The sequence below is a fragment of the Thermobia domestica genome, chromosome 18 (assembly GCF_964235325.1).
Source record: "Thermobia domestica chromosome 18, izTheDome1.hap1.1, whole genome shotgun sequence".
NCBI lineage: Eukaryota > Metazoa > Arthropoda > Insecta > Zygentoma > Lepismatidae > Thermobia > Thermobia domestica.
The window spans coordinates 46,780,120-46,796,210 of NC_137471.1; positions in this window are offsets into that span (position 1 = coordinate 46,780,120).

A 16,091-nucleotide genomic window follows, 5' to 3' on the forward strand; every position below is an offset into this window, starting at 1 on the left:
TAAGACTACGCGGGGGAAACCTTGAAATCATCACTAAGTTTAATGAAGGTGAAAAACGGAAATAAATCTATTTCCTCGACAGTGAATATACAGTGTACCATATGTTCTATACAGTTGGTTTGTACATTATGATGAATCCACACACTAGCGGATCCAGAAGCGTCGTTTGGCGTCGTTAGATTGCTTCCTGGACGAATAATGTAGGTTTTAAAAACGTAAGAGTTTTGCATCAATTTAGAATAACGTGGTGCATTATTTTATATAGAGTGTTTCAAAACAACACCGCCAACGTTTGGGTTGCCACATTACCTAATTTTAGCGGATACCACCAGATTTTCAGGTCTTATATTCGTCCCCCGCTTAATCATCTCTTAATCATGAAAAACCACCCGCTTTTTCGGATTGGAGAAAAATCTAAGACGACTTTGTTGATAAAGTGTTGTTATATTCAATGTAAACCGCTACATTTCTGTCAATCTCAATCGCGAATGGACAGATGACAGAAACAAGATGAACGCAAAAACTGTCAAATTATTACTACTGGTTTTGTACAATATAAAAGACGTATCACGCGTAGAATTTTATGATAAGATTTTATGCCATCGAGATTTTTTAAAGGAAGTTAAAGGGAATGAAAAATGTAAAAAAAATTGGCATAATCATACACATTTTGGTTCAACCCATGAATACTAGTGTATGATCTCATGGGTGCGTATTTCTTTGATAACATTCTGTCCAGTTCAACTGAACACGTCTATGTTGTTACGTAATCTATATGTTCAACTAGTCTTTATATATTCAGAAATGATTGCAAATTGAACCTACGGATCCTTAGCATATTGTTTAGACTAGATTCATTATTAGTATCTTTTTCTTTTAAAATGTTTATACTGTATTTCATATATTGTGAAACTGTGGTATTTTCGTATGTTAGTATGATTTCAAGTATTTAGGAATCTTTGAAAATGATGAGAAATTTTATGAGATGGACCAAGACTCCTAAATATGTTTTAGCTTTCTTACGATAAAAGTTTAGAAATTATTTTGTATTCCTTAGAGAGAAAACCGTATGAACAACATCTGCCATATATCGCTTGCTTTTTTTCTTTTCTTTTTTCTTTTTTTTTTTTTTTTGAAAACTTGTCTTAGAGAAATCCTTATTAGAAATATTTTACTGTAATACTTATTTAATACTTACTTTACAATTCGAGACTCACATTTGTTGAACTTAATAAAATATTAAAGGCAAAAACTAAATTTTCTTTACTTTAGTTTTGTTAGAAAAGTACATTGGAAGTGTCACTTAACAAAGAAATCACTAAAAAAAAAAAAAAAAATGGTCAGAAGGATCGTCAGTATTTCTAATACACAAATTCACATCAGTACTTACGGTTTAGAATACTCCGCTTTTCTAATTTCAAAATATGGCAACCCTATCCTGAGACCAAGATAAAACAAAAAGTATAGACCAACCTGGGTGCACAAATGCTTCCTTTTGGAGTTATAGGATGCCGAAAACATGAATAAATGAACTTTATAGGTCCATAGCTCCAATACTATAGGATCTACCGTAGTCCGGCCAAGATTTTATTTAGGAACTAGTATGTGCCCTATCCAAATATCCAAGTTTCAGAATGATCCAAATATCCCATATGATCTTTTCGCTGACATTTTCACTTCAGTAACTTGAACACACTTTCCAGTACTGTTTCAGCTTGAATTAGCAGTATAACCTTGTTTCCCATAGAGAAATCTGATTACAACCGAAGTGCAATGTAATCGTAATCGGTTTTAAAGACATTGGCTTCTTGTTTCTTAAAAGAAAGAAATAATGATAAGTAGTCTATTGTATGCAGGACACAACAGGAGAGATAGGGTCTAATATTTCTTTCAACAACTGCAAAGCAAGTAACTGCACGGCCATCTTTCTTTGAAAGGCTGTTTGCAACAATATACGAAGCAGCTAAAAGAACTCTTGAGGAAATAATGTTTTCTATTTTTCCTTAAGAAGTGATCGGAAGTTATTTTAATTTGATATGGAAATTGAATCAGAGCCATTGAAGTGTAAGTCAGAGGCTGTGTGTTTTTTTCCTTCATCTTCATCCCTTTTGTCCCTCCCTGGTTCGATCCACGACCAAGTAAGTTTGTGGTGGACAACATCGTGTCCGTGGGTTTTCTTGGCGTACTCCCGTTTCCTTCCACATTCCCATTCCACCAATTATTCCATCATCATTCACTTGCCTTAATCATACTTCTCCCTTAGCCTAACAGACATAATAGTAGGTCATTAAACTGGAAGATTTCACTTCATTTCATTTTCCTTTAGTCTTCGTTCTGTCATATGTAAAGTTCTCCCTTGTGCATAGCATCATGCCATGAGGGCATGTAGGGAGTGTGCCCTCAGTCGTAGATGAATGTGGTGTTGTCGGCACCACGCTTCGGCCACATCCCCCCCCTCCCAGGTACGCATTGAATCTGAGGTTGGTAATACCCAGAGCCGCACGGCATCACATGCCTACGCCCAAAGTAAGAACAAATACTTCAATTCGGGAAAAATCCCCTTGTGGTATGGCAACCAAAACAATAAGTGTCTGGTGAAAGCAAAAGAGAGCATTTTAAAATGAGTTCCATCAAAATCGGACAATCCGTTCGAAAGTTATCGTCGGATGCCACATGCAAACAGACAGACAGGACGGCCTATAATAGGGAGCTTCACACCCAAAATTCTCAAGGTTTTTTTCACGACAATTTCAAATACTCGAAGGCATTCGAGAGCCGGAGAGTAAATTTTCGAAAAGGAAGTTTGATAAGTCTTCAGCCTTATCGACTTCCCTTACCTCTACCTATATCAGTACCTATCTCTATACAGAACTTTAAATTAAACCCTCGAAATCATATTAAAATTATTTTTCTGCCTGCCCCGTTATTGGCGCAATCGGCAAAGTGACTATTAGTAGACTAATGGTGTCTTGGATTCCAATTCTATTCAGGTGATGCATGTTTTCTCTTTCTCTTTCTCTCTTCTGACAGACTGCTTAAACCTTATACAGATCTGTGGGGAAAAAGCTTTTCCTTCACTTCATTGCTAAGGAGAGAAGTTTTAAAATAAACACTCTGCATATATGTAATATATATTATATACAACTATGATAACCTCGAATTCATTGTTTCTTCCTAACACTCCGATAATCCCGAACTTTTCAAAATATTCAAGCGACTCGACAAATGCGATCATATTGATATATTTCTGTATTCGCTGCTTTCAAACAATTCGAGGCTCTCGAAGAGTTCGACTGTCTCGAAGTTGTCTAATGTTTCTTACATTTCGAGTGCCTCGAACACTTCGACAGTCTCGAACATTTCAGGAGTCTCGAACATTACAAGTCTCGAACATTTCGAGTGTCTCGAACATTTCGGGAGTCTCGATCATTTCGGGAGTCTCGAAAATTTCGGGAGTCTCGATCATTTCGAGAGTCTCGAACATTTCGGGAGTCTCGAACATTTCGGGAGTCTCGAACATTTCGGGAGTCTCGAACATTTCGGGAGTCTCGATCATTTCGGGAGTCTCGAACATTTCGGGAGTCTCGATCATTTCGAGAGTCTCGATCATTTCGAGAGTCTCGAACATTTCGAGAGTCTCGAACATTTCGGGAGTCTCGAAAGTTCGATAATTCGATAAAATTAAAATTCTTTATCGATGAAACGGTTTTGAAATTTTATCGAATTGTTATCGATTACTCGATTATCGGAACAGCCCTACGTGGCATAAATTGCAAGTCCCACAGTTCGCGTCCTTTTTGGAAAAGTATTGCAAGAGACACATTCCTGACGAATCTACTATCCGCAAGAATTATTTGGATGTGTGCTATGAAGATACTATCAAACACATTCGAGCTTAAATTGGTGATTCGCATATATGGTTTGCGGTGGATGAAACTACACACGTATTGGGACATTTCGTTGCCAATCTGGTAGTAGGAAAGCTTGACCCTGATTCTCCATCACGACCATTTCTTATCTGTTCAAAACTTTTGGACAAAACAAACCATTCCACAGTTGCACGTTTCGTAAATGATGGACTGAGAGTGTTGTATCCAGAAAGTGTTCCTGCAGAAAAAGTGCTGCTGATGTGTTCTGATGCTGCAGCGTACATGTTAAGAGCTGCCGATGCGCTTAAAATGTTCTACGCAAACCTCATTCATATGTGCTGTTTGGTCCATGGATTACATCGTGTACCAGAGGAAGTGTGGATCAACTTCCCTGAAGTCAATGAGCTTGTGTCTTCTACTAAGAAAGTTTTTGTGAAAGCCCCTGGTCGTGTGCAGTGCTACAACAATATGCTACCAAATATGTTGCTACCACCGCAGCCTGTACTGACACGGTGGGGCACCTGGATACAAGCTGTTAACTTCTACAATGAAAATTTTGATGCTGTAAAGTCATTTGTCACCACATTTCCTACAGAGTCCAGTGCAACAGTACGTGATTCTTAAAGTGCGTTCAAAAATCCTATTGTTCAATGTTCACTAGCGTACATTGTAAGTAATTTCGGGTGGATTGCAAATGTTAGCGAGAAGCAAGAAAAAAATCAATATTTTTTATGTTCAATAATGTGATTTTTTACTTTCTTGATACATATTTTCATTTGTTTCTCTTGAAAATTTGTACGTATTTGTAGGAAGTTATTACACAAAGATGTTACAGTATATTTATTAGCTAAAAAAATATCACAGACGCAAAATAAACACGAAAAAATATTTTTACATATTCTCATATTTTTAACATATTTCTTACATATTTCATTGATTTTTGTTACATATTTATGTACATATTTCGGTACTTTGTACTACATAAAAATCCGGGCCTTATTAATGAGTAAATCCTGTAATTTTTGGACTTAACGTAAAACCGATGTAACATCCTGCACCAAATAACTGGAAACATATGTTTTATGAGTACTTTCAGTACTAGAGAAAGAACTGCATATAGGCGGTCAGGATTTCACATACAGATGGACGTATATAACATATAGCTGACGTACATAACATATAATATACAGAAGACTGTTAAAAGTTTGACATTCTGCAGCAGCATGATGTAACATCTAAGCGGGAGAAAAGCATTACGTATCTAGTGTATGGATAACTTATGCTCCGCACAGATTTCAGTAGAAAGCATAAGCATTCCGTATATTTGTACAATATACTGCCTTTCAGATAACGGACTTTTCTCAGTGTAATATAAGCAATTTACAACTATGTTCTATTAGCTACACGAAACTATGGTAAACGCGAAGATATGGTCAAATAATATTGTTTATGTGTAAAGTAGTTCGATAATAGCTGGTGGAGAAATCTCATAAAGCACATGGACATGGTTATCATCTTAAGTTTGTGCGTCCCAGTGTTGAACTCAGTGAAGAATTAGATTACTTTTACTTGGGGAAATGTTTCTTGATGGATAAATTTCCGCGGGCTTCAAACTGAACGCTAAACTATTTTACATGTCAGAAATTTGCATCTACTATCAAATCACTGTGCTTTTATATCGTTGACTAGACTTTGGCTACTGGGGGCTCTGCCCCCAGACCCCCAAGTCTACTCGGCCTATGGCCTCGCATTTCTTATCTATCGGCCTTTGTATCAACACTGAATTTCGTGAACTTGCTCTTCAAATTTCCTGAATCTGCATATCCGGGGGCTTCGCTCCCACTGTCTTTGCTCGGCCTATGGCCTCGTATCACTTGATCCCACAATTCTATCGTTTCTTTTCCTATTTTAACTATCTAAAAGATAAGATTTTGTATCCCAAGAAAACGCCCGTTTAAAAAACATGGGAATTTCTTCATCCCGCTTTAGACTCCTAAAAATTAAAAATATTCACTTTTGGCAATTTTCCTGTCGGTTAGTGCCAAAAGGCTACAATCATGCCAAATTTCATTATTTTAATCCTGCCGGAAGTACCTAAACATTTTGGGGTGTAGAAGTCGTCCCATATAAATAACATGGGGAAGATTTTTCAGTTCCCCATAAAAACACTCTATGGTCTGAATTTTTATTTCTGATGATTCACTTAGATAACACTAATGAAAACGTAAAAGCATACTGAATTTCAAGTTTTTATTCTAATTCTAAGTACCTAAAACATGAGATTATAGGTCTAAAAAAGGCCCATTTAAATAACATGGGGAAATTTCTCATCCCCTCTTCAGACTCCCTAAAAATTAAAAATATTTACTTTTGGCAATTTTTCTATGGGTTAGCTCCGGAAAGCTACAATCATGCCAAATTTAATCATTGTAGCCCTACCGGAAGTGCTCAATAATTTATGTCAGCTCATGTAGTTTTATATATAGTTAAGATAAGATTTGTTTTCCTAAAGAATGAATAAAATTCGCCTCGTAAGGTTGATTGGTTACCCAAACATGACGAGATTAATTAGTGTATTAACTCAGATTGCAAGCGATGTCCATCTACACGTGTAACATATATTGCAGCTTTTAAAAGAACCAGAAAACTTATATGAGTACGTATCAGGGGACTCTCGACTCAGCCTTTCTGCTCTCATTTTTCCCAGGATACTTTACGGTCGGTGACGTCACGTGGAGGTATCACCAAGGAAGTTATAAAACAGAAGATTTGACCATACCACAAAATCGTGAAGCCATACGTATCCTATGATTGGTGATTTTTCTTACCTGTGAAAGGTTATTTTGGGTAATTTTTACTCACTCCTATTTGTACAGCCATACGTGCAGCATTAACCATTGCATATTATAAATCTAAAGCAACGACTTAGATAAAAATAAACGACAGATATACTACATGTCTACATATGAAGATTGCAATGTTTTGAGCCAACATATATGGCGGTCATTCAATTACCTAATAGGATGAAGATACATATGTACGGATCCTCTTTTTTGTAACACCCTTCGGTATCGTTCAATACCTGCGAAATACTGCATACCCAATTACGCTAGTTAGTATACTGTTTCAAAATGGGTGAAAGTTAATCCACAAGACGTCACGGACAGGGAGCCAATCAGAACGCTAAACGCGAACTGGGGCTACCTGTTATTTTATATAACTTGAGTACGTACGTTTAGAGACAAATGATTGTGTCGTACTGCTAAAGAAGGTAATACTAGTTACATAGGAAGGTATCACTAGTAATTTAATGTATTGATGTTATTACTGAGTAATACTTCAGAAATATATGTTAGATACTTTGTTGTATAATCTGGTAAAGTACACTATAACCTTGTTCTTAGATATTCGAGTACATTCAGTTAATTGATTATAAACAAATACAAATAATTTACTTTTCAAAGAAACCTTACATTTTGTTACTTTTCTTTGTCATTCTTCATTTTATTAAAAGAAAGTCGTAGACGTTTGAAAAACATTCAACGTATATTTCTCCAACAAGCCGTTTCCCTACTGAGCGGCGCAGACAATTTCCCCTGAATCGACAGATGACGTACAAAGATGGTGGTCATTGTTTTAAGCGCACGAGTAACAGATCGAAATTCAATCATAAATTTCGACGAGTTCAATTCAACGCATGAGCGAAAGAAAGTGTTTCCCATAATCAGCTAGCCCTGAAGTATTTTATAGTACAAAAAGTGAAAATATTCGTTGTGGAAAATGTGAAAGATCGTCGTATGGAAACAGGGACGGCGTTAAGGGTGGGCGGGGGTGGGCAACCGCCCACCCGATGGATGGCCTCGCCCACCCATCCGCCCACCCCAACAGAACAGAGGTGTCATTAAGGGGGGGCAGGAGAGGGCAATTGCTCTCCCCCCGCAAGAGTTTGAGGAATACATATACTTTATCGATTGTCTACTAATATACTAGTACAAACTGTGCAAGTCTTACGTTGTTGGTGTTCTTGCCCCCTCAAGCGAGGTCTGAAATGTCACCCCTGCAACAGAAATAGGATAATGAAGGTCACCAGTGCCGGATTTAGGTTTGATGGGGCCCTAAGCTATTGAAGATAATGGGGCCCTTTTATTTCTAGTTTTTTTTTCAGCGATAAAATTTTCGCCTTTTCTGTTTGAATATATGCTATGCTATATGGTAATTTATGGACCTAATACATATCTATTAAGTAAATATGTTTTCGTGTATATTTCGTCAACTTAACTTACTGTTTTGAATACATTACAGAAAAACTGTAAAATTTGTAAAATTAGCGGTAGTTTAATTTGGTACCAATAAAGTCCTTTGCCGATGTTTTTGCACTAACTATGATCAACGCTCCACGCCATGCTTCTACAATATGTAGAGACCGCATCATTTCTCATTTCAAGTTATTTCTATTCAGTTGGGTAAAGTTTGAAACGTTTCCAGGGATCCGTGTAAGTAAATACAGTCTAAATATCATCCAGGGTTGGTAATTACTGCCTGAAGCTCAACTAATCGTGTGAGCTTTTTCCAGGTCAGGTTACTAGAGTAACTCAAAATGGAATGACACCCTCGAAGATTACACAAGGTGTAATACGACACAAATTCGCTGGAAGCAGAGGCGAACTTAGAAGGTTAAAACTGGGGAAGGGCAACTAAAACCCAGATTATGATAGATATATCGTGAGTTTACTATAAACTTTCAAAAATATGTAAGTAATGGCTTCGATTATTTTTGTCACTCAAAAAACTGGGGTCTTAGACCTCTCCGGCCCCTGGCTAGATACGTCTCTGGCTGAAAATCATAAAAACATCGTTAAAAAACCTAACTGTTGCACTAAAATTGTTATAAGACCTATAAATGTAGGTAGCATCTTTTTACTGCGACGTGAAAAGATGTTGGTACCTTGCCTTGCTATGTAGTAACTAGTGCCGACAACCTAGTGCATTCAGCCTGTTGCATACCAACTTACACAAGGCAAATTCGGGCAGTTCTGAACGTAACAATACATAAAATACTGTTAATATATACAAACGAACGACTCATATCCCTAGAGTGAATGGATGAAATCACTACGATTCGTGCTCCTATTCTTTCCTTTAGTCAGGGGCGGATCCATTCTGAATGTTTAGGGGGGAGCAATCGTTCGAAGTCAATAGGTTTTATTTTACGTTTATAATACAAAGGTGAAAATTCTTAGGATAGGTTTTATTTTTAAAATAAAAGCATATTCAATTCTGGGGGCGATCGCCCCCTGGATCTGCCCCTGCCTTTAGTGATCCATTATTGCACCCTATAGATCACTATATGAGCTCCTCCGTGGCTAAGCGGTTAGCGTATGCACTTTTGGCGTGGGAGACCCGGGTTCGATTCCCGGTGGGAGCTCATGTGGTTCGGATTCCACGTTAATCAGTAGGTCCCGTCTCATGTTTGCCTCACTGCTGAAAGGGACGTTAAACTCAAAATCAACTTAACTCTATAGATCACTATGAAAATCAGTGCCGAGTTCTGAAAGTTATGAAAATAAAAACTTCTGCACGCTACTTTTCATACTTACGTACAGTGAAATATCTATAATTTCGCGATGTAAAGATTATTGCCGCTTAGGGCTGTAATTCCTTTATATTTTACTATTATTTCGCGAGCTTGTCGTTTCATGCCTTCTTCTTATGCATCCACTGTTACCAGACTCAATTTCTTCTCGAATTCCAAATAGTACGTGAAAGGGTAGCACTAGAGTTCTATCCGCATACAAGATAATGTATCACTTATGCTGTGAAGTCTTATTAAAGTTGCTAAGTGTAATGGCTGGAAAACAGGGACCCGATTACAAATGGGGCTCTGAAACAAAATCCCTATTACAAGCGGAGCTGGGAAACGAGGGTTCCATTATAAGCGGGGCTGGGCAACAGAAATCCCATTGCAGGCGGGTTGGAAAACAGGGCCCTATTACTTGCTTCATGAGAGCTTAATACATAACAGTACAGAACACCGTTGTTGTATGTGCGTTTTATCTTATTTGCTTTTTCTTATTATTTCGAAATGACATTACAGCCACTTTTTCTTTAAAATTTTTGGGGCCCCCAAGAGAGCAATAGCTTGTTTAGCTTATGCGCAAATCCGGCACTGAAGGTGACATACTATACTTCAAAAGCAATAGGTATTACTTTCTATTGTAATGCACTTTCGGTTCTAGGACTCTGTTTAACTCTGCAATGGACAATGATTTTAAGACAGATACTTGTAGTAATATAACCCTTTCCGGTACCCGGTTTTTTTTTGGGGGGGGGCTATTTTTTAGACTTTCAGTCAAGCAGCTACTGCATCGTCACTATTTATCCTAGGATCATGGTTCATACCTCATTCTCTTCAGAATAGAGCTGGCTTTCAAATGACACCACTTGCATGCTCATACCATAAACCAGGAGCGGGAAAAATGATGTCAAAAGAAAAATTTCGGAGGGAAATTTTTTCTCGCACTTTGGGCCCCTCTGGAGCGGCCCTGTGCGAACGTAGCCATCTAAAAAAAATCTGATAAATAGTACTTGGTATACTGAATGTGTGTGCCAAATTTCAAGTTTCTATCTTGAATACCAAGGGCGGGAGAAATTTTATCAGGAATTCCCACCATGCCCCAAATTACCGTAAAACACCATGATCTCAGGTAAAAAATTTCCTGAGACATCCCTAATTACTCTAGGGTCATGTTTCGTCCATCATTCTCTTTAGAATAGAACTGCCTTTTAAGGCGGTATGACTCACGTGTCTCCATCATGTACCTAAGGCGGGAAAATGAGGAAAAACGGGATTTTTTGGGTCTAAATATCCTTTTTTCAATTTTAGCCCCCCTGGATCCCCCCTATTTTAACGCAGAGATGTAAAAAAATCTGGTAAATACTACTCGGTGGGGTGAATGTTTATGCACAATTCCAATTTTCCAGGTGCAAAAGTAAGCCCGCCAAAAAAAAAAAAATATACCGACAATGTCCCATATTCCCGTATACAGAGGGAAATTTTTAAACATTCCCTGAGACATCCCTAATTACCCTAGGGTCATGTTTCGCCCATCGTTCTCTTCCGAATAGAACTGCCTTTCAGGCAGTACCATTCACTTGTCCCCATCATATATCTAAGGCGGGAAAATCCCGTGAAAGTGATTTTTTGGTAAAAATTTCCCTTTTTCAACGTTTAGCCCCTCTGTACCCCCTGTTTTAACGCAAAAATCTAAAAAAAAATCTGATAGATACTACTCTGTGGACTGAATGTTTGTGAACAATTTCAATCTTCTAGGTGCAAAAATAAGCCCGCAAAAAAATAATACCGAAAATGTCCAAAATTCCCAAATTCAGAAGTATATTTTGGTAAAAATTCCCTGACACTTCCCTAATTACCCTAGGGCCATGTGTCGCACATCATTCTCTTCAGAATAGAACTGCTTTTCAGGCGGTACCATTCACTTGTCTCCTTCATGTATCTAAGGCGGGAAAATGAGGAAAAACGGGATTTTTGGGTAAAAATTTCCCTTTTTTCAAATTTTGACCCTCTCTACCCCCTGTTTTAACGCAGAAATCTGAAAAAAATCTGGTAAATACTACTCGGTGGACTGCATGTTTGTGCAAAATTTCAATCTTCTACGTGCAAAAATAAGCCCGAAAAAAATACTTTACACAAACCCCCCAAAAAGTATTACACGAAAATATAAATTTTAGACTTATGACGTCATCACCTCCTATGTCTCGACGCAGGAAGGTGTGAAACCATACGTAATGTCTTCTACAATGCCTCTGGACTGGACTTGAAAAACAAAACAAAACAAAACAAAAAAAAAAAAAAAACGCGGACGAAAAAGCTCAAATAGGAGAGTTATAACGCAATGTACCATGAAACACCCCTATGGTACAAATTGTACCATGGGATCCCCAAAGGGATGCCAAAAGTCGTGATTAATGAATTGAAGTTTAACACACACGCATAATCGTGCTATTGAAACGCCAGTGTTTGTATGTGCTGCACTGAAAAAAAAAAGAAGTGCTTTTTTAAAAGCCGACTAAATAATGGACAGGACTGGCCAGTACTGTCTATTGTCTCATTTCAGAAAGAGAGGAAGGAGAGTAGTGCTTCTCCCAAAGCCCCCAAAGCTCATGTGCGCCCCCGCATTTTATTTATGAATATACAATATTTGGCATAATTTGAATTCAATTTGTCTTAAAATCCTCATGCATGCCTTCTGCATCTGAATGCCCCCCCCCCCCCCAAATAAAATACAGAGAAATCGGCGCCCTTGCTTTGTGTCGGCGCGATAGCTTCTTATAAGGTATTTGTAAAAACCCTTATTATAGCATTGTTGAGTTGATCTCTGTTGCGTTCAGAAGTCTTGGCAGTCGGTGCTTGTTCAGCTAATATGTCAAAAAAAAAAAAAAAAAAAAAAAAAAAAACTAGCGATTTCTTCTGTCTCGGTGTCTTTCTCGTGTTCAAAGAAGCACGATTTTCAATCCTTTGACGTTAGTGATAATCCTTCTTCTTCAATGGGAAAAAAGACAAAAAATACAAATACATGTGACAACCAGGATTCGCAATTTGAAGTGTTCGATTTCGAGGAAAGTGAAAATGAACTAGATGTTGGAGAGAGCGAAGACGACAGCGTTGCTTCTGAAGTTACTCGTTTATATTTTTTGTCCCTTGCTTTCTTGTAATAAATACTTCAAAGATAAAAATGTTTGCAGCAGCCTATTTTATCCTTGTTTTACTTTACCTACTTATTGTGTATTTTATGTTATTAACGAAAAGTAGAGTATTATCTGTTAGTCTGCGTTGTTTGAACCTTCTTTTATTTCTATGCACTCATGTGCATTCTTGGGGGAAGAGGAGGTAAAGCTGTCTTGAACGTCATCGACTACACAGTACACGCCGTTATTATTGTTTTAAAAAACTGAAAGTAGAGGTAGTGTGTGTGCCACGCGGAATTCGGTAGGTCGAGCATATTTCCACGAACTCCAGCAGCCCATCCTAAGTCCTGCATTTCTTCAGTCTCACCAGGTGAATGCTGGAATGGCACCTTCTATAAGGCCAACACAGCTGTTTTCCATATCCTTGTTTCTCCCCTATTTCGGTCTGAGCCTTAGCTAACTAAAGAGTATAAAAATTGAAATTTAATTATTGTCAAAAAATGTCTACATTGCCCAGTTCTCATTTTCATTGTCCGCCCACCCAGCAACTAGGTCCGCCTCTTTCCGCCCACCCCATCAAGCGTTCCTGGCGCCGTCCCTGTATGGAAATCCATCACTGTAACCAGTACGGAATTAAACAACTCATAACCAAGTGCATGGTAGATTTCACGCAAATGTTTGCGGTCCAACCCTTACCGTTTGCAACTAGACGACAAAGCCAAGTGATAAATGGATTGGGCGTGCTGCTAGAGATGATAGTAAACGTTTACGTTGGTCTCCACGTTTCTCCGACCTTATACCCTGCATAACACTTTTTCCTCTGGAGTTCCATGAAGAAGAAAAAAAGAACACGTGTGTCGGCTACCTTTACGAATCCAGTATTTTCGTGTTCACATCATGGAGGCTATTTCTGATATAACATGTATGATAAGAATTGACTACAACCTAGATGTGAGCCCGTAACAAAAGGAGTCCTCATTGATTTGATTTGATTTGATTTTGAGTTTAACGTCCCGTTCAGCAGCGAGGCTATATGAGACGTGGACCTACTGATTAACGTGGAATCCGAACCACATGAGCTCCTGGAGTCCTCATTGAGTACACATGATGTGATATGTTGTGAACCAAATGTAAATGTGGTATTTTACATTTGGTTCACAAGTATAAATGGAAATAAAAAAAATAATGAATGAGAAATGAAACGAAATCTTTGAGTTTTACGTCTCACGATTACGCCGGTTAGGCTAAAGGAGACGGTGATGATGAGTAATGAATGAAATGGTGGAAGAAAGTGAAGAAAGTGGGAGGAAACGGGAGAACTCCGAGGAAACCCACGCACACGGTATTTGTCCACCACAAAATTCACTTGGCGGTGGCTCGGATCGAACCCGGGACTCCAAGCACCAGAGGTGAACGCTCTACCACTGAGCCACTGCGGCCCTCAATGAATGAGACTAATGTAGAAGGAATTCCATGTAAAAGACCAAAGAAGTAAAGGAGATAGAGAGAAAAAGAAAGAGAACTAAAAAACATTGAAGCGATGACAATGAGAGCCCAGAAGCGGCTGCCATATGGAATGGTCCTATAAGAAGTTTTTGTGATTTCCAGAAATAGGGAACCAATCACTCAAAATATCCTAGTTATGTCAATGAATTTTACGTAATCCAACCCAACAGGTATACGAATATAGGAACTTCGAACACAGTTAAATGTTCTTCGGTAACATTCGAACTAACCATGAACTGCACCTTGCTTTTTACAGCCAAACCCCATTAAACCAATGTGAAGGGTTTTTGTATGTGTGTTTGTTCAATGTCAATTAAACCATTGTACCATTTTATTCCTTTAAAGCAAAAGCGTGTCTAACGGACCCTCAAAATAAGATATTTGAAATGTTTACATTTCCGTCGGGAGACGTGTTTTCGTTCTTTATTTTAATATTTTCCTGATAAATCAAGGACATTATGTATATGGCACAAGTCGAACCAAACTCATTTAGTCGGAATCAAACTTGTCAGTGTAAAAAAAAAAAAAGTGAAATATGTTGTGCAGGCTTTCGGTTCTCGAGTTGTGGGAGGTCAAAATTTAATTTAAAAATTTTCGAAGAAAAACGTCAACAGAACTAACTGATTAAGATCAAACTTGGCACGGTCGTAGACTTTGATCTGCTATATGAAAGTGTGAAACTATGATGTTGTGCAGACTTTTGGTTCTCCAGTTATGGGAGGTCAAACTTCAATTCGTATTTTCGAAACAAAAAATTATTAACGGAATTAAACTGATCGACATTATACTTGGCATGCTGGTCTGTTATATAAACGTGTGAAATGTTACGGTGTAAAGATATCTGACTCCTAAGTTACAGACAATCAAAGTCATAAATCAACTCATTGGGTATAACAAAAAGTTCTAAATCAACTCATTGGATATAACAAAAAGTTCTAAATCAACTCACTGGGTATAACAAAAAGTTCTAAATCAATTCATTCGGTATAACAGAAAGTACTAAATCAGCTCATTCGGTATAACAAAAAATGTTCTAAACCAACTCATTTGGCATAACAAAAAATGTTCTAAATCAGCTCATTCGGCATAACATAAAATGTTATAAACCAACTTATTGAATGTAACAAAAATGTTCTAAATCAACTCATTCGGCACAAGAAAAATGTTCAAAGTAAAGTCATTCGGCATGACCAATGATGTTCTAAATAAACTCATTCAGCATAAAACAAAAATGTTCTAAACCAACTCATTCGGCATAACAAAAAATATTATAAACCGACTAATTCGGCATAACAAAAGATTGTTCTAAACCAACTCATTTAGTATAACATAAAATGTTCTAAATAAAGTCATTCGGCATGACAAAAAATGTTCTAAAAAAACTAATTCGGAATGACAAAAATGTTCTAAATCAACTTATTTGGCATGATAAAAATTTTCTAAATCAACTCGTTCGACATGACGAAAAATGTTCTAAATAAACTCATTGAATGCAACAAATATTCTAAATCAGCTCATTCAACATAACAAGTAATGTTCTAAACGAACTCATTTTGCACAACAAAAAAATGTTCTAGATCGACTCATTGGACATAGCCTAACAAAAAGTAATATATACGGTTTAAATAGAAATTAAAGATGTCTTGGACAGAAAACAAAACCTAAATAAAAAAAAATGCTTTATTTATTACTTTAGTTTTCACTTGTAAACTAAAGTAATTTTGAACAGTTACTTTATAAAATTCAGAGAATAGAAAAGGTGTAAAATGGAAGCTACAATCTCTGCATCTGAAACGATTTAGCAAATAAGCGACTATCCCATATTGTGGTATGTTATTTATGGTTATACGCAGCTGTTTCTCCACTCGTTCTGTTGAGAAAACTCGTACGAATGTTGTATTGAAAGTTTTAAAAGTTCATTTATCTAAACTAGAGCGTTTGGAACTTTTAGCATTTATTTAATTTAGGAGAAATATCTATATTTGTATTAAAACGCTCTTTCTTTTTGGA